Raw genomic sequence first — 16,040 nt, forward strand, 5'->3', positions numbered from 1 at the left:
ACTTGGAATACTGTGAGCAATTCTGGTCACCCTATTATAGAAAAGATATTATTAAACTAGAAAGAGTGCAGAAAAGATTTACTACCGGAACTTGACGGATTGAGTTATAAGGAGAGGCTGGATAGACTGGGACTTTTTTCTCTGGAGCGTAGGAGGCTGAGGAGTGATCTTATAGAGGGCTATAAAATAATGAGGGGCACAGATCAGCGAGATAGTCAATATCTTTTCCCAAAGGTAGGGGAGTCTAAAACTGGAGGGCATAGGTTTAAGGTGAGAGGGGAGAGATACAAAAGGGTCCAGAGGGACAATTTTTTCACATAGAGGATGATGAGTGTTTGGAACAAGCTGCTAGAGGCAGTAGTAGAGGTGGGTACAATTTTGTCTTTGAAAAAGCATTGAGACAGTTACATGGGTAAGATGGGTATAGAGGGATATGAGCCAAATGCGGGAAATTGGGACTAGCTTAGCTGGACAGCATGGACAAGTTGGGCCAAAGGGCCTGTTTCCATGCTGTAAACCTCTGTGACTCTATGACTCTAAATCTTATCTCAGAGAATTCCAACAATCATCATTAACAACACTAAAGAAAGGAACATTAGACAAAACAGCCCAAATCTCAAATCCCAAGCTCCCTCCTGCTCCCAAAATCATACCCAGAAATATAATCTGATGATTTTCTATGATCTGGCATCTACGGAGTTAACGTTGAGAAGCTGCTGTAAAGTTTTTGAACCCAAAAAATCATGGAAAAATGCAGATTTTGAATATTTGAAGAATCCCTGTTGATGAAGTGGCCATTAATAACTCTTCATAAAGTTAAAACTGAATTAATGCAAGAATTAATTAAAACAATTCTGTCTTGACTGGTGATCTGTCTCTAGGCAATGCACCAATCAAAGCTCGGCAGCACTCATAGATAATATAAGTCTTCATAAAATCACAGCTGACAGAAACCAATTCAAATTTGATATGAATATGTAAGACCTCCAGAGAGAGAGATTTTCACTGTGCTTTGTGAATTCAAAGCACAAAGAAAATTGATAGAAGCAGAACATTCGCCTTCCATTGCAAAATTCTCAAAGTGTTGTCCCATTTCAATGAAGTAATGCAAAATATTTAATTTATTGATAAGAAGATTGTGGTAGATTCATTGTTTCTTCAAAGTTTACCATTCTGCAACTGTTCTCCCTTGAAAAAGTTACTAAAATGGTGAAAAGTTGCCCTGTTTTCATTGGCTCTCTGTTGTTCTTCCATTGGACTTACAATTGGACACGAGGAGAAACCTTGAAGGTCTTTCCTATTCTGCCCAGTGTGATGAAGCCAGTTTAGCCTTTGTGCCACAGTATAAGTTGGCAAACATCAATTCAACTCTCTGTTAGACAACACAGCTTCCCCCTGTTCTCACTCAAATCCACAGAAAGGCAATAAGAACGAACAAAGGACGAAGAACAGTACAGCACAGGAAAAGGCCCTTCGGCCCTCCAAGCCTGTGCCGCTCATTGGTCCAACTAGACCATTCGTTTGTATCCCTCCATTCCCAGTCTGCTTATGTGACTATCCAAGTAATTCTTAAACGATGCCAGCATGTCTGCCTCCACCACCCTACTTGGCAGCGCATTCCAGGCCCCCACCACCTTCGGAGTAAAAAAAAGTGAAAGACCTTTAACAAGTGGATGTGGCAAATATCTTGGTCCAGACTTTTGTCCCTGGTTGAGTTTGCTGAGCCAGGAGATTTCCAGAATCTGTGAAACCAGCCTTTAAAAATGTCTGCTTACAGAAATGGGATTTGCAGTTGGTCGGGGGGAGGGGGGCAGTGGCGGAGTTGAGGGAGGCTTCAGGGCTATAACACTGGCAAGGAGGCACATGTTGCCTGGTGAGGAGATATGGAGAGTCTACAGAAGGATCTAGATAGGCTGGGCGAATGGGCCAGGAAATGGCAGATGGAATTTAATGTTGGCAAGTGTAAGGTGGTCCACGTTGGTCGGAAGAATGGTAGGAAGGATTATTACTTACGGGGCGAAAAACTGCAGCAGGCGACGGTGCAGAGGGACCTCGGGGTCCTTGTGCATGAGTCGCAAAAACCCAGCTTGCAGGTGTAGCAGGTGGTCAGGAAGGCGAATGGGATGCTGGCCTTCATAGCGAGGGGGATTGAATATAAAAGTAGGGAGGTCTTGCTGCGGCTGTATAGGGCATTGGTGAGGCCGCAGCTGGAGTACTGTGTGCAGTTTTGGTCGCCGTACTTATGCAAGGATATTTTGGCCTTGGAGGGAGTGCAGAGGAGGTTTACTAGGCTGATACCGGAGTTGAGGGGGTTGAGCTATGAGGAGAGGCTGAATAAACTAGGCTTGTACTCGTTAGAGTTTAGAAGAATGAGGGGAGATCTCATTGAGACGTATATGATGATGAATGGGATGGATAGGATAGAGGTGGAGAGACTCTTCCCGCTCAAAAAGGACAGTAGGACTAGGGGGCACAGCCTCAAGATAAAGGGGGGGCGGTTTAGAACGGAGTTGAGGAGGAACTTCTTCACTCAAAGGGTGGTGAATCTCTGGAATTCTCTGCTCGTTGAAGTGGTGGAGGCTGCCTCGCTAAATATTTTTAAGAAGCGGGTTGATGGGTTTTTGATAAGAGAGGGGATTAAGGGTTATGGGGAGAGGGCGGGAATGTGGAACTGAGCCACAACAGATCAGCCATGATCTTATTGAATGGCGGGGCAGGCTCGAAGGGCTAGATGGCCTACTCCTGCTCCTATTTCTTATGTTCATATGTTCTTATAACTGGGTGTGGGGCCTACATCTGTGCCCCTGCATGACTTAAATACAAAGAAAATGATAACAAAACAAAAAAGGTCCCTGTGCATGCACTCCTCATCCTCCAACCTCCCCCCACACACTCTTGATTTCCCCATCCATGCCAGCTTGTGCCTCCTGCCCACTCCCAGGGTCCTTCACACCAATAGGCCAACTTAGTGCCTCTCTACCCATATGCCACTCACAATCCTATAATAAGTTACTGAGTACCACCCACACTGTCCTCATACCCTTATGCCAACTCATGCTAACCTATGGCCTCCTCACTCATTATTTTATACTCCCTTTATGCCAACTTACTTCGTATCCTTGCATAGTTCTTTGGCAGCATTAACATTTTTGGATAATAACTGGATAGTTCCTTTATATTTCCATGTCAACTGGACAGCTCTTTGACAGCTTGACAGTTCCAATGCATTTTTGCATAAAAAGTGTCCCTTCACTTTTACTGTCCCAAAGGTGTCCTGAAACCTTATCAAAAGGACTGTCCTACCACTCCATAAGGGTACTTTGGGAATGGATCTGAATTCGCCCAGTTCATGCCTCATACTTGTTCTATTCTTCTCACCCTGGATTTCACACTGCTCTCCTGCAGAAGAAGCTGGTAATTTGAATGGTGAGCTGTCTGCATGAATTGTACAGATATAAACCCTGATCCAACTCTGCCCCATGCCTGCAAATTGGGAAATGCCAGGTTCAAGGCTGGAACAAATAATGTTTGGCACTAATGGGACTTTTGTCATGATGGTGACAATCCAAATCTGAGTGTTTTAATTTGTCAAGAAAAGTTAAAATAACCCCCAGTGACATTTGTAAAAGTAATCATGCTGTATTTTCCAGACATGCCCATTGCATAAATTCACGCCCAAAGTCAACAGATTTTTCTTTATAAATGCAACAGATTTTTCTGTTGCATTTATAAAGATTTCCATGGGCAAGGCAGGGCCAGAAAGTTGGACTAATAAAGTCATCACTACACTGACCCATTAAACCAATAACTACACTGACCCATTGAACCAATAACTACACTGACCCATTGAACCAATAACTACACTGACCCATTAAACCAATAACTACACTGACCCATTGGATCAATAACTACACTGACCCATTGAACCAATAACTACACTGACCCATTGAACCAATAACTACACTGACCCATTGAACCAATAACTACACTGACCCATTGAACCAATAACTACACTGACCCATTAAACCAATAATTACACTGACCCATTGAACCAATAACTACACTGACCCATTAAACCAACAACGACACTGACCCGTTGAACCAATCACTACACTGACCCATTAAACCAACAACGACACTGACCTGTTGAACCAATCACTACACTGACCCATTAAATCACTAACTACACTGACCCATTGAACCAATAACTACACTGACCCATTAAACCAATAACTACACTGATCCGTTAAACCAATAACTACACTGACCCGTTGAACCAATAACTACACTGACCCATTGAACCAATAACTACACTGACCCATTAAACCAATAACGACACTGACCCATTGAACCAATCACTACACTGACCCATTAAATCACTAACTACACTGACCCATTGAACCAATAACTACACTGACCCATTAAACCAATAACGACACTGACCCATTGAACCAATAACTACACTGGCCAATTGGATCAATAACTACACTGACCCATTAAACCAATAACTACACTGATCCGTTAAACCAATAACTACACTGACCCATTGAACCAATAACTACACTGACCCATTAAACCAATAACTACACTGACCCATTGGATCAATAACGACACTGACCCATTGAACCAATAACTACACTGACCCATTGAACCAATAACTACACTGACCCATTGAACCAATAACTACACTGACCCATTAAACCAATAATTACACTGACCCATTGAACCAATAACTACACTGACCCATTGAACCAATAACTACACTGACCCATTGGATCAATAACTACACTGACCCATTAAACCAATAACTACACTGACCCATTGAACCAATAACTACACTGACCCATTGGATCAATAACGACACTGACCCATTGAACCAATAACTACACTGACCCATTGGATCAATAACTACACTGACCCATTGAACCAATCACTACACTGGCCCATTGGATCAATAACTACACTGACCCATTGGACCAATAACTACACTGACCCATTAAACCAATAACTACACTGACCCATTGGATCAATAACTACACTGACCCATTAAACCAATAACTACACTGACCCATTGAACCAATAACTACACTGACCCATTGAACCAATAACTACACTGATCTGTTAAACCAATAACGACACTGATCCGTTAAACTAATAACCACACTGACCCATTGAACCAATAACTATTTTGCATCATCTCAGGTTCTGTATCTCTGGGACTAAATTCACATCTCACTTTGCTCAATGTTCCTGTGAATGTGGTGACCTGCACCCACACTGATTGGTAATAATTTAATGTACGTGGGCTGTGCGGAGCAGTAGATGTTATTCCATTTACCAGGTTAACAATCAGTTTATGCCAGCAATATTCACTTGACATGGGATTGGATATTATGCAATTTTCAGTTATACATTTGACCTGTTGAATGTCCACATCAACTGTTTGATGAACATTGATGAGGAAATGGCTGCAGCTTTAAATAAGTTTTTTGACTCGGTCTTCACGGAGGAGGACACGAATAGTTTGCTGGATCTTAAAGATAGAAGGATGGTAGGAGTTGAGGGCCTGAATGCGATTACTGTCACTAGAGAGGTAGTGCTCGATAGACTAACGGGACTGATGGTGGACAAGTCCCCAGGACCAGGTGGAATGCATCCCAGGGTTCTGAGGGAAATGGCAGAGGTGATAGTGGATGCCTTAGTGATTATTTACCAAAATTCACTGGATTCCGGGGAAATGCTGGAAGGTTGGAAAACGGCTAATGTTACGCTGCTGTTTCAAAAAGGTAGCAAACAAAAGGCAGGGAATTATAGGTTGGTTAGTTTAACGTCTGTAGTTGGAAAAATGCTTGAATCCATCATCGAAGAAGAAATAGCGAGGCACCTAGAAAAGAACGGTTTGATAGAGCAGATGCAGCACGGATTAGTTAAGGGGAAGTCGTGTTTGACGAATTTATTGGATTTCTATGAGGATGTAACTCATGTGGTAGACAGAGGGGAACCGGTGGATGTGGTGTTTTAGATTTCCAAAAGGCGTTTGATAAGGTGCCTCATAAAAGGTTGCTTCAGAAGGTTAGGGTGCACGGAGTTGGGGGTAAGGTGTGAGCGTGGATAGAGGGTTGGTTATCTAATAGGAAGCAGAGAGTTAGTATCAATGGGTGCTATTCTGATTGGCGGTTGGTGACTAGTGGAGTGCCGCAGGGATCGGTGCTGGGGCCTCAGCTATTTACCACTTATATAGACAATCTCGAGGAGGGGGCTGAGTGTAGGGTGACGAAATTTGCTGATGACACGAAGATGAGTGGAAAAGCAAATTGCGTGGAGGGTGTGGAAAGTCTACAGAGGGATCTGGATAGGCTGAGTGAGTGGGCGAAGACTTGGCAGATGAAGTATAATGTTGGCAAGTGTGAGGTTATCCACTTTGGCAGGAATAATAGTAGGAAGGACTACTACTTACAGGGCGAAAAGCTGCAGCATGCTACGGCGCAGAGGGACCTGGGAGTCCTTGTGCATGAGTTGCAAAAACCCAGTCTGCAGGTACAGCAGGTGATCAAGAAGGTGAATGGAATGCTGGCCTTTATAGCGAGGGGGATAGAATATAAAAGCAGGGAGGTCTTGCTGCAACTGTACAGGGCACTGGTGAGGCTGCAGCTGGAGTACTGTGTGCAGTTTTGGTCGCCGCACTTGCGCAAGGATATTTTGGCCTTGGAGGGAGTGCAGAGGATGTTCACTGGTCTGATACTGGAGATGAGGGGGTTGGACTATGAAGAGAGGCTAAATAGACTGGGTCTGTACTTGTTGGAGTTTAGAAGGATGAGGGGGGATCTTATAGAGACATATAAGATAATGAAAGGGATGGATAGGGTAGAGACAGAGAGATTCTTCCCGCTTAGAAAGGACAGTAGGACTAGGGGGCACAGCCTCAAGATAAGGGGGGGGCAGTTTAGATTGGAGTTGAGGAGGAACTTCTTCACTCAAAGGGTGGTGAATCTCTGGAATTCTCTGCCCGTTGAAGTGGTGGAGGCTACCTCGCTGAATATATTTAAGTCACGGGTAGATAGGTTTCTGATAGACAAGGGAATTAAGGGTTATGAGGAGAAAGCGGGAAAGTGGAACTGATTCACTTCAGATCAGCCATGATCTTATTGAATGGTGGGGCAGGCTCGAAGGGCTAGATGGCCTACTCCTGCTCCTATTTCTTATGTTCTTATGTTTAGAATAACACACAGAACTCTGTGATTTAGCATCAATCTTAAAATGCTTTGATATTTTCTAAACTTATCATGTCTCCATATTAAACCTGCAATCACAATAACATTTCACTTATCAATGTAATCATATGCACAGTACAATCCCTTTAACATGGGGCATTCCTGTCTCTAGAATTGCAAGGATACTTGCTTTCCAGTAGAGAATAAAATATTCTGTAAAATGCCCATGAGTTTAGAATTTTCATGAGGATTAGATGTGGGTCTTTGTAAGCCTCAGGCCATTATCTCCAAATTGTTTTTCCGCAGAGACAGTGAAGTTCAATTTAATAACAACACTCACAGAATTAACAGAAATGCTGGCAATTTGAAAGCAGTTTGGTTATAACTCAGTTTACATATTCATTAGGCTTTTGGTGCCATTATCACTCAGAGAGTTGTATACTGAGACACTAAAATAGTTTCTCACGTACAAATGTTTCTAACTGCTGTGAGAATTGTTTTTTGAATAATTGACACTAGCTGTATAATTCTTCTCAAATACCTTCCACCAATGTGTGTGCATATATTTAATCATAGATTGGGAACATCATTCAATATTATTGTAAATATTGTGATGTATTAGTTCCATTCCAATTCAAAGCAAGATAAATTATGTCATTTAATAGTTCTTCTCTGTAAGAATAGCTTGCTCCACTTTCTTGGAGATTTTCTCCCTTGCTGGAATGTTCTCTTTGTAAAAAAGTGTGCAGCAATCTTCTGCGTCATGTTGCATTTGTAAGATAGCAATCATTTTCAGGCTTGTTTGTGCCCAGGCTGTGTTACACTGTACCAGCATGCTGCAGGTTTCCACAAGCCAAAGATTGGCTCTCACTGTTTGACTTACTTCATGAGAAGCCCTATCTGTTTCCATAAATTATAGTTTGCAAACTGATTCTTTCCCAAACTGGCGTCCTGTCCAAAAACAGTGGACACTAAGATACATCAATTAGTTCCTGTGGTTGATAAGCTGCTTTCTTGCAGATTTGTCTTTTATTTGATTGATTGATTTGTTGGCTACTGAGTTGTTGTGGGAGTGGAATGTACTGAATCCGCATTTTGATTGTAATCCAGAGGTTTATTGCTGTATCCTGCCAGGACCTCACAAACTGTGTGAAAAACCAACAGATACAAATTGCCTCCAAGCTGTTGCTAATCCTCAGAGTTCGATGTTCTCCTTCTTGAATTTCTGTCTGAAGATATTCTATCATTTCTTCCATTGGTTTATTTTTCATCAACTTGTCTTTTTTCAATTTACCAAAATGAACTGCAGGAATTTCCCACTGATTTTTAGGTCTAAAAATTCCTGTGGTATATTTTCTTTAAAGTAAAAAGTTTATTTATTGGCCACAAGTAAGGCTTACATTAACACTGCAATGAAGTTACTGTGAAATTTCCCTAGTCGTCACAGTCCAGCATCTGTTTGGGTCAATGCACCCTAACCAGCATGTCTTTCAAATGTGGAAGGAAATCGGAGCTCCTGAAGGAAACCCACGCAGACACGGGGAGAATGTGCAAACTCCATGCAGACAGTGACCCAAGCTAGGAATCGAACCCTGATCCCTGGCACTGTGAGACAGCTGTGTAACCACTGTGCTACTGCCCCTACCCCCCCCCCCACCCAACCCCCATTCTTTCTGTATCCAATGGGAATTCTTCCTTGTGCTTTCTTATAGCACGACTCAGAGAGAGGACAGGAAGTCACTCTTATGCCCGGGGAACAAATTAATATCAGAGTGCCAGCCTTGCCAGGCAATCTCTACTACAAAGTAAAGGGTGGCACAGACACAATATCTGTACTCACAGGGCACTGACTGGGTACACTGGATCCACACGAGAGGTCATTCTAATAAATCTATTTTTTAAATTTGCATGCAGTTGATGGAACACCAACAGAATCCTGACCTTCTCCTGGAATCCTTTAAGAATCACTCACATTTAAAATAGCAATTGGGAAAACATCTATCAGTGCAGTTGATGCACACTGTTTAGTTAAAGCATTTCCTGTAAATATCATAATTTACATTTTAATTTATCAAAAAAAGACAAGAACAGTGTATTGTTATCCAGGGAGGTTGAACTGACACTGATCTTTACATTTGTGAAGGATATTCAGTTCCAGATGGAGTTGAAGTATTCCTGACAGGGAGTTTTGGAGACTGTGGTTCCCACAGGAACTGGTAACTGAGAAATGTACCCACCTCTCCCAGACTGACTGAGTGAATGAAACATTGCAGTGATGTGATTGTTATTGTGGAGCTGGATCCGGAGGACAGCTTCAGAAACAGGAATATTCATCAACACCAAAGAGGGGGAGGAGAAGGGGGTGGGAGAGGGTAGGGGGGGCAGGGTAGAGGTGAGAGGGAGGGGGTAGGGGTGAAAGGTGGGTGGAGGGGGTAGGTGGGAGGCAGGGGTGAGGGGAAAGGGGTGGAAGAGGGAGGAGGGGAGGGAGGTGTCGGAGAGGGGGTGGGGGTGGGGGGGAGAGGGGGTGGGGGTGGGGGGGAGAGGGGGTGGGGGTAGCGGGGAGAGGGAGGGAGGGGGGAGGGGGAAGAGGGGGTGGGGGAGGGGGTGGGTGAGGTGGTGGGGGGTGGGGGTGGGGGTGAGGGGCTGGGGAAGGGTGAGGGGGTGGGGGAGGGGGTGGGGGAGGTGGTGGGGGGTGGGGGTGGGGGTGACGGGCTGGGGAAGGGTGTGGGGGTGAGGGGGTGGGGGTGAGGGTGGGGGTGAGGTGGTGAGGGTGGGGGGGGTGAGGGGGTGAGGGTGAGGGTGTGGGGGTGAGGGGGTGGGGGTGAGGGGGTGGGGGTGTGGGGGTGAGGGGGTGGGGGTTGTTCTCGCTTCAGGAGAAAGTCAAGTTTGAAAAATAACAAACGGTGACTTCACCGGAAAGTTTGAAGCTGATTGGCTGGTGAACATTGAGAATAAATATGAACAGGAATAACATCGATCGGGGGGGGGGGGGGGGGGGAGCTGGTGGGGGGGGGGGGGGGGGGGGGTGGTGGGGGGCGGGGGGGTGGGGGGGGGTGGGGGGGGGGGGGGGGGGTTGGGGGGGTGGTGGGGGGGGGGTGGGGGGGGGGGGTTGGGGGGGGTGGTGGGGGGGGGGGGTGGGGGGGGGTTGGGGGGGGTGGTGGGGGGGGGGTGGGGGGCGGGGGGGGTGGGGGGGGGGGGGTGGGGGGGGGGGTTGGGGGGGGGGTTGGGGGGGTGGTGGGGGGGGGGTCGGGGGGGGGGGTCGGGGGGGGGGGTCAGTGATGATTCCGATTCTTCCTCTTTAAATAAGTGTTGTGATTACATGTTAAGGTGAATTGAGTATTGAGAATGAGGGAACACATTTAGGGTTATTGGTAAAAGAAGCAAAAATGATTTGCAGAAAAATGTTTTCAGGCGAGTGGTTAAGGTTTGTCCTTTCTGAGATTGTGATGGAAAAAAGTTCAACTGAGGCATTAAAAACGGGATTGGACTGTGTTGTGGAGGAGACTGTGCAGGGTTATGGCAAGGAGCTGGAGAATGACACCATGTAAGTTGCTCATTTGTAAGATCAGTGCGGTGAGGATGGGCTGAGTGGTCTCCTTCTGCATTCGAACAGTTCTGTAATTCAGATTCTGTTGCTGAGGAATAAATATCAGCCACAGTACAGGGGAGAACTTCCTTGCTGTTTTTGAGAGTAATAGCATGGGTTGGATTCTTCAACCTCACTGACTGCTGGCATTCTCTGGTTCCGCTGCTACGAATGGAGATTTGGTTGAGTGCTGAATCCTGGCTGGCAGCAGCGGTAGGTCGTGAATATCCAGAGAATTCCGGCCTATGATTCTTCAAAGCACATCTGAGAGGAGGACGAGGTGTCAGTGTACCATCTTTCCTGAAAGACAGAACCCTCGGCAGCACAACTGTGGAGCGTCAACTGGGTTTATGGAAATGTGAAATAGGAACTGATGTGGGCCTTTCAGCCCCTCAAGCTTACGCTGCTGTTCAGTAAGATCATGGCTGAGCTGTTTGTGTGGAGTCTGACATTCCCCAAATCATCTCTCATCCCCTTGACCAATGAGATGACGTATCAGGTCTGTGAAGTGGAATTTGAACTCTCAGCCGATTGGCTGACAGATGAGATTGCTGAGACACTAAGAAACATTGTCCAATAGCAGGGTTTAAACAAAGATAGCAAGACAACAGTTACCCTCTCGATGTGACAAAGTCTGAATGAGCTCACGGTATTTCTGAATGGATGGAATTCTGCAATGAGAACTGTATCAGAAAGCAGAATGTAAAACCTTCAGCTTATAGTTTGACTTTAATCTGCTTGATGTGCTTTTTTTTTATCAGAGGAATGCTGGTCTCCGCGATCCTTTCTAAACATTGTTAACAAAGGTTTAAACTAAGGGAAGATACCTGGAAATCTATTAACTCAACATCATTTTTCATAATAAGTGACTGTGAAGCTGTGAATTCCATTCAGTGAAGAAGGTCATTTATCCGTAAATCTCAACTGGGTTTCACCCAAATCAGTGTTCGTTGAAAGCCAGAGAGAGAGGGGAGGGCTCACCACTGATATCACATGGAGCGTAGAAAGTGAACCACCATTTGACAGTGCTCTGTCTCCTGATTTATCAAGCAGTAGAGTTAGGATTTAATCTTTGAAGTAGATCACAGTTTGTTTGGAACTCAAAAGTGTTAATTCCATTCCAGGCATTTTTTTTCACTGTCTGCCTCACTACAAACCATCAGCCAGCTGCTAAAGTACGTGGGGAAATTGCCCCATTTTATTAACCATTGTGTCTTCCGTCTCCTTCTGTAAGTTTTTATAAATAAATGCTTCGTTTTGGATTTGAAGCCATTTGATTGATGGATAACAGCTAGCCTCACATCTGTCCTTGTAAAAGTTGTTGACGAGACCTCACCTTGCTGCACACACTTTCCTTCGTAAACAAGCAGAATCCCATAAGTCCCACAGAGTGAAACCTTCAAGTGTCAAGTCTTTGTCCACTGACTCCAAGCAATTTGCCTTATAAAATTGGGGTGGCACAGTGGTTAGCACTGCAACTTCACAGCGCCACAGGCAAGGATTCGATTCCCAATTTGGGTCACTGTGTGTGTGGAGTCTGCATCTTCTCCCCGTGTCTGCGTGGGTTTCCTCTGGGTGCTCCAGTTTCCTCCCACAGTCAGAAAGACGTGCTGGTTAAATGTAATAGCCATGCTAAATTCTCTCTCAAGAGGTGCCGGAGTCTGGCGACTAGGGGATTTTCACAGTAACTTCATTGCTGTGTTAATATAAGCCTACTTGTGACACTAATAAAATAAAAAGAATAGATGGAGATTACAGCCCTGGCAATGGCAGTCACCACCGGAAACAGCAATGGAATACTGGGCTGTACACATGTTGCTGCTGTAATCTTGTCAATCTGATATTTATGAAACTTCTTTCAATATCCAGTTTGTGTACTCTTTTCCTTTGACCATGAAGAGTTTTGAATATTATTGGAATCTGTGAAACTGCATCACTTCAATAAATATTTAAATGCTGCAAATTTCAGAAGAAATTCAAAGTTCAGTATACAGCAAAGCTTAATCTACGATTAAACAGTTCCTCTCTAAATATTACCTTGACAAAGGTCAGGAAAAACATTGAAATAAGCAACTAAAATAACAGATTTTAAAATAATGCTCTCATTCATTGTAGAAGGAAATTCATCGCTAAATTTCCACTGATCCTGTTCCAATTAAATGTTCAGTTCGAACTGAGAGAGAGAAAGAAAGTTCTCCAGCAATGTAAAATTGAAATTGCTAAAGGCATTTTCCCAATGCCCTCAACATCAAACTCCTGGCAAAAGAGACAAGAGCAGAATGGACTATTCAGCCCATTGAATCCACCCTATCTCTCTCTAGAGTGATCCTTCCAGTTCCATTCTCCTGCTCTCTCTCCCCCTAGCCCAATAAGGTTATTTCCCTCCATTACCAATCCAATTTCATTTTTAAACCATTGATTCTGCTCCTACCACTCTCATAGGCAGCAAGTTCTAGATCATTATCACTTGCTGTGTAAAAATAATTCATCGTCACATTAAAAATAATTCATCTTCACATTCCCCTTGGCATTTTTTGTCCAAAATCTGAAATCTGAAACCTCCAGTTCTTGTATTGTCAGCCAACGAATATAACTTTTCTCCCTCTATCTTATCTGAATCTGTCATAATCCTGTCCACCTTGACTAAGTCTCCTCTCACTCTCCTTCACTCTGAGGAGAACAGCCTCAGCTTCTCCAAACTCAACTTGCAACTAAAATCCCCCCATCGCTTGAATCATTCTGGTAAATCTCTACACCCCCTCTCAAGGAGCATCACCTCTTCTGCCTAATGGGTGGCGAGCAGAACAGGATACAATATTCTAGTTTGACACAGGCAGCTTTTTACTTGCCAGAAAATATCTTCCTGTTCTCAGCGGAAGCTGAGGGAATTTCCTGAGAGACACGATTAGAGACATAAGGGTGGTAATGTCCAAGCTCCCCAGCGTTGGATTTGGCTGTATCCTTAAGACATGATGGGGAATCTTCCTCAGGACCTCAGGGTAAGCATTTGCCTGAAAATTATCCAGAAGCACTAATTTCCTCTGGACAAATGCATGGGGATTATCGGAAAATCTGATTTAAATTGTTAACTTCAGATTGTTCCACCGGGATTGCACCAATCAGAACTCCAAAATGATTAGAAGAATTAAAACTCATTGAGCTTCAGGATTTCTGCGCAGTTTTCAAGAGCCAGGAAGTGTGTATTAACTTGTTCTAATTCTTACTGGTCATCTCTTCCTGACATCAGTCAGAAGTTATAACCCAAAGAAAGAAAAAAGTGAAATAAAGAAAGGTTTAGAATTCAGAACGCGAGAAAGTGCCATAACCCATGCCTCATCTCCTTGGACAGAACCGTTATTTGTCCAAACTATGAACTCAAGCACAGCAACTTTTATGAATATATTCTAGAAAAGAATATAGAACATAGAAAAACTATAGCACAAATAGGCCCTTTGGCCCACAAGTTGCACTGATCATATCTCTACCTGCTAGCCTTACCAAAAACCCTCAATCCTATTAAGTTCCATGTACTCATCCAGAAGTCTCTTAAAAGACCCTATCGAATTTGCCTCCACCACCACCGATGGCAGCTGATTCCACTCACTCACCACCCTCTGAGTGAAAAACTTACCCCTGACATCTCCTCTGTACCTGCTCCCCAGCACCTTAAACCTCTGTTCTCTCGTAGCAACCATTTCAGCCCTGGGAAATAGCCTCTGAGAATCCACCTGATCTATAGCTCTCAATATCTTATAAACCTCTATCAGGTCCCCTCTCGTCCTTTGTCCCTCCAAGGAGAAAAGACCGAGCTCCCTCAACCTATCCTCATAAGGCATGCCTCCCAATCCAGGCAACATCCTTGTCAATCTCCTCTGCACCCTCTCAATAGCTTCCACATCCCTCCTGTAATGAGGCGACCAGAACTGAGCACAGTACTCCAAGTGGGGTCTGACCAGGGTCTTAAAAAGCTGCAACATTATCCCCCGACTCCTAAACTCAATCCCTCGATTAATGAAGGCCAGTACACCATACGCTTTCTTGGCCACATCCTCCACCTGCGATGCCGATTTAAGAGACCTATGGACCTGGACCCCAAGGCCCTTCTGCTCCTCAACACTGCTAAGAGTCTTACCCTTGATATTGTACTCCTTCATCCCATTGGTCCTGCCAAAATGGGCCACTACACATTTATCCGGGTTGAAGTCCATCTGCCACTTCTCCGCCCAGTCTTGCATCCTATCTATGTCACGCTGCAACTTCTGACATCCCTCCAGACTATCCACAACACCACCGACCTTCCTGTCGTCGGCAAACTTACCAACCCAAGCCTCCACTTCCTCATTCAGGTCATTTATGAAAATTACATACAGTAAGGGTCCCAGAACAGATCCCTGGGGCACTCCACTGGTGACCGACCTCCATGCAGAAAAAGACCCATCCACAACCACTCTCTGCCATCTGCGGGCAAGCCAGTTCTGGATCCACAAGGCAATAGCCCCTTGGATCCCATGCCCCCTCACTTTCTGAAGAAGTCTTGCATGGGGGACCTTATCGATCACCTTGCTGAAGTCCATATAAACCACATCCACCACTCTTCCTTCGTCAATGTGTTTAGTCACATTTTCAAAGAACTCAACCAGGCTCGTAAGGCACAATCTGCCTTTGACAAATCCATGCTGACTACTATTGATCATACTAAACTTCTCTAAATGTTCATAAATCCTGTCCCTCAGGATCTTCTCCATCAACTTGCCAACCACTGAGGTTAGACTGACTGGTCGGTAATTTCCTGGGCTATCCCTATTCCCTTTCTTGAATATAGGAACCACATCTGCAATCCTCCAATCCTCCGGAACCTCTCTCCTCTCCATCGATGACCCAAAGATCATCGCCAGGGGCTCTGCAATCTCTTCTCTGGCCTCCCATAGTAACCTGGGGTACATCCCATCCGGTCCCAGCGACTTGTCTATCTTGATGCGATTCAAAAGTTCCAACACATCCTCTAAACACATAATTCTAAAATGAAGCAAGTGTCAAAATAATGGCACACTAACAATGCTGATGTTTCTTATTTACACATTGATTCTATTTATGAAAATTAACACATTGGAAAAACAGCAAGGATTCTGGACCAATATTTTTCTCCCAGTTCACAGAACGATTGGATTTTGGGTAAATTGGTTCAGGTTCCTAGAGGACAGCATAGTTAGACAGTGGATGCTGGAATCACTCCTGGGATAGAG

Source organism: Carcharhinus amblyrhynchos, chromosome 2 (genome assembly GCF_965287045.1).
Source record: "Carcharhinus amblyrhynchos chromosome 2, sCarAmb.v2.hapA, whole genome shotgun sequence".
NCBI classification, from domain to species: Eukaryota; Metazoa; Chordata; class Chondrichthyes; order Carcharhiniformes; family Carcharhinidae; genus Carcharhinus; species Carcharhinus amblyrhynchos.